A 4,338-nucleotide genomic window follows, 5' to 3' on the forward strand; every position below is an offset into this window, starting at 1 on the left:
CATAGTACAGCCCCACCACTTCAGTTAAGTTCCTGAAAATTCTTTGGTAAGTGGAAGACTGCTCCAATCTTGACAGTGTGGAGAAACAGTTTTAGTCTTCTTAGGACCCATATTGTTAAAACAAGCCCAACATATTTTAGACATTTTTAGATTCTGGAGGCAACATTTCCTCATATACACATTTTTTTTTTTCGCTCTGTAACTTCCAAATAGGCCCACCTTGAATGAGACTCCCTATGTCAAAGGATTCTAGAATCTGCCTAAGTTGCCATAGAACAGGCACTCCTATTAGGGTCCCCCGAGTCTCCTTCACTGTGCAAGCTTTAGCAACCTTCTCTCATGTATCTTTGAGTCCCTGTAGCATCAGTGATGGTCGTTGGTTTCGTGGGCTTCTGATAGAAGGAACTGCCCACCTTGGACCAATGTTGTATTCCCTTAGTGTAGCAATTGTGGGTACATGCTGGACTTTTCTGGAAATATAGACTATCTCATTTCTTGAACCTATGATCCTCCACATCCAGCTACTCATTTGGCCTTTGATTATGGAAGCAGCACTCTTAAAGTTCAGCATAGCCACTGAGGCCTTGTTGCTACAGGATGGAGCTGAACCTGGGCCCTCTGCATACCCTATCTTCAAGAGAAGATAACGTCCCTTGTTCTCAGTCCCATGTCAGATGTCACACTGCTAAGAAAGTTCATCTCTTAGAACCCTTGGACACCTGTGGAGCCCTTTAATATCAACACAGTGGAAATCAAAGAGCGTTCATTCACTTAACCAATGCTATCATCACTACCACACTTGATGGAGCTTACTTGAAAGTTGCTGCTTTTCATCTCTTAATCAGAATGTTCCTGATAAAGGACAAGACCCAAAGGTCAGCTCAGATAGCCAAACTTTAGCCAGTTATCTTAGCAGAGAATGTCTTGGCCAACAATTGGCCTCATCTTCATACCTTTGTAGATCTTTGGGACACTGACAATGAGCTGACCATATGTTCTGGCCAAGTCAAACAATTCGTAACCAAGCTTGTCTCATTTAAGGTAAAGAACTCATGGAATCTTTTGCCTCCCAAGAGATTATACCCCAAATGTAAAGCAAGGTCACACATTTTCTGCACATGTTAAAGACACAATACAATGTCTCATCATGGCACACCTCATCCTCTTTGGAATTCTACACATTGATAGAAACCAAGACACTCAATTTACTTTTCAGAATACACAATACCAGCTCCTGAACAAGACATAGAATGGAACAGTCACCTCCTTTACTGGTCTCATGCTGTAGGTGTCATAACGGCTTACAGCAACAAATCCAAATTAAATTAACTATGCAATGTCTTAGTTATCAAACAAGCATCATGGGTAAATTGTAATAGAGATTGATCCCATTTTTTATTCAGTTTTATTGAGGTGTAATGGACAAATTAAAATTATATATGTTTATGGTGTAGAACTTGTTTTGAGTGTATCTATATCTATAGCAGTATCTATAGAAGAAAGAAGCACAATCATCTAATTACCCATCCCCTCAGTTACTATTATTTTCTCCTTTTGGGGAGTCTAACTCCATTTTTGATGCATAATATTATGTATGTAATAATTCTTTTCATATCTTCTTGATGTATGTATGCCTCATTAGTTTTGACACTGAGATGCAATTTGGCGGGGATTGTACATTCCACTTCAATGAGATGACAACAAGCTCACATATTTCACTGAATGTGGTGAACTGTGTAGGATCAGAGGAGTGTCAGGCTCCTGGCACAATACAGGTATGATCTGATGATGACTGAGACTAAGCTTGTAGCAGAGGGAATATAACAGTATCTAGTTGAGCAGTTGGGACCACAGGATTTCAAGTCCAATCTCAATTTATAGCTTCACCACCTAAAAGATATTTGACCTTGAGTTAGTTTCTTAACTTCTGTAAGAGTTAGTTTTCTCATCTGTAAAATGGAAATGATGAAAGCATGTATCTATATCTTAGAGTCATTCTGTGATTGAATGGAACAATTTATGTAAAACACCTGACTTTATACTAGAACAATAGTAAGCATATAGTTAAACAGCTTCTGTTTTTATCAATAATATATGTACATACATACATACTTCTTGCTTCTTTCTCCTCTACCCACCCCAAACCTAGCATGTCCTCTATCAGCTGCTATTAATTCATGAGTAATGAGCCCTTGTTTTTTCCTTGAAGACAGTATTTGGAGGCGTCTTCCCTCAGTGGTTAGGCATTCTGGTACCTTTAGGTAATAAGTGTCTGTATATGGCTTATGATTAATTTATTTAATAAGTGGCAGTAGTATCTGATTTTAACCTTCTCTTTCTACCTAATGAATCATTTCTTGAATGCCTATCCCTTTTCTCCAACCTCTTCCATGGGTCCTAAATGAACAGCAACCCATATTTCTTCCTTAGCTGCAAACATATCATGCCGATCTTAGACTGCTTTGGCAGTTGCTTCTTTCCATTAAATTCAGTTTCAAGTTCTTTTTTCCTCAGAAAAATCTGCTTACATTTTTCAAAGTAGGTTCTCATTTGCTTACTTCCTGATCAGGACTCTTCCAAAGTCCCTTGTTCCCTTAATGCTGTTACTTTGTATTTTTGGTCTCTGATATTTGCCCATATTTCCACGTTAGCATCATTTAAGGGTGTGAGTAATAAGCTGTTTACTGCCTTCTCCACATAATGAAATAGGACTAGATATTTCCTTTCTCTTTGAAGGAATTGCTTTCCCTTCCCCACCTAGAGCTGCCAAGTGATGAAAGTGTCCTCATTCTTTAAGGCTCAACACGAATGGTGCTTCTTCTCTGAAGCCTCTCTGCCACCAATGCCAGCAGAGTTCATTGTTCCTGAGGTCCTACAGAAACTTACATTAAAACAATTGCCATTTTGTATTAAAATTTTTCATGTATCTGTTTGTCTCCCTCAATATACAATATACAGCAAGGACAAGCATATTTAATTCATCTCTGTAATCCCAACCACTTGAACACATGAGACACAATATTATGGCCACTACTCAATGCATGTTTGCTGAGCTGCTAGAGGAGTGAATACTCTAATCATTCTGCATATCCTAGATCATGTCCCTTGCTTTATAATGTTTGCTAAATAAAATTTTAATGTTTATTGTTAAAAACTCAAAGTACAAGGATGAAAGTTAAAAAACAAAAAACCCTAAACACTAAACGGAAAACACCCTGTGATAGTCACACTTGTTACAAGTATCTTTCTGTACAGGGCTCTAAATAGATGCTAGAGAGATGAAGGCAGTATTTTAACTATTTTTCACTTGCCAATTTAGTACAAGAGTTTTAATAATTTAAAATTGAGTATTTTAAAACAGCCAAGAAAAATGGATAAACCAAACATTATGTTCATCTGAAATAATAAATACATCAGACTCCCATAGGCTGAGAAGTTTACACGGGATCTTGTTGTATCCAATTAGAGTAGTATAAGATTATCTGCTATCAGAGAAAATAGATCTATCTGGTATATCTGAGAATTTAAATAGAAACTTTGGTATGTTTATTTTACATGAAAGTTGAATTTTCAAATCAGTGGTGAAACAATGATCTGTTTAGTAAACCGCACTGGGATAATTGGCTTCCATATGATGGTAAACATACGATAATAATCTCACAATAAATAAAAAATACATTCCAGATGAATTAAACTTGAAATCATGAAAATCAAAAACCAATAAGGTACTAGAATGAGATCTAGGCTATGAAAGTTATCACAAAAATGATAAAAATGATAAGAATGACAAAAATCTCAGGAGTCATAAGGAAAAAACTGATAGGTTATCTTCATTAAACACACAGACACATGCACACACATAAACCCACAGGCACAGACACACAGACACACACACACACACACACACACACCTGTAGATCACAAAATACTATTAGAAAGTTTAATAAATACAGAGTTACTATAAATTTGGTAAAAAGGTATTTTCAATTCAATAATATTTAATAAAATTATATTGATATATTTTATTAATATGTATAGACACATGTTGATCTCTGCTTGGGCTACCATAACACGATACCACTGACTGGATGACTTAAACAACAAAATTTATTTTCTCAAGTTTCTGTAGGCTGGAAGTCTGAGGTTAGGATACCAACATGACTGAGAGAGCTCTCTTCCTAACTTCTTGCAGATGGCTACCTCCTTGCTATGTCCTTGCATGATAGGCAGAGTGTGGGCTCTCTGGTGTTTCTTCTAAGGACACCAATCCTAATGAATCATGGGCCAACCCTTATGATCGCATTTCATCTGAATTATTTCCTTAAATGTCTTATCTCC

The sequence above is a fragment of the Bos javanicus genome, chromosome X (assembly GCF_032452875.1).
Source record: "Bos javanicus breed banteng chromosome X, ARS-OSU_banteng_1.0, whole genome shotgun sequence".
Taxonomy (NCBI): Eukaryota; Metazoa; Chordata; class Mammalia; order Artiodactyla; family Bovidae; genus Bos; species Bos javanicus.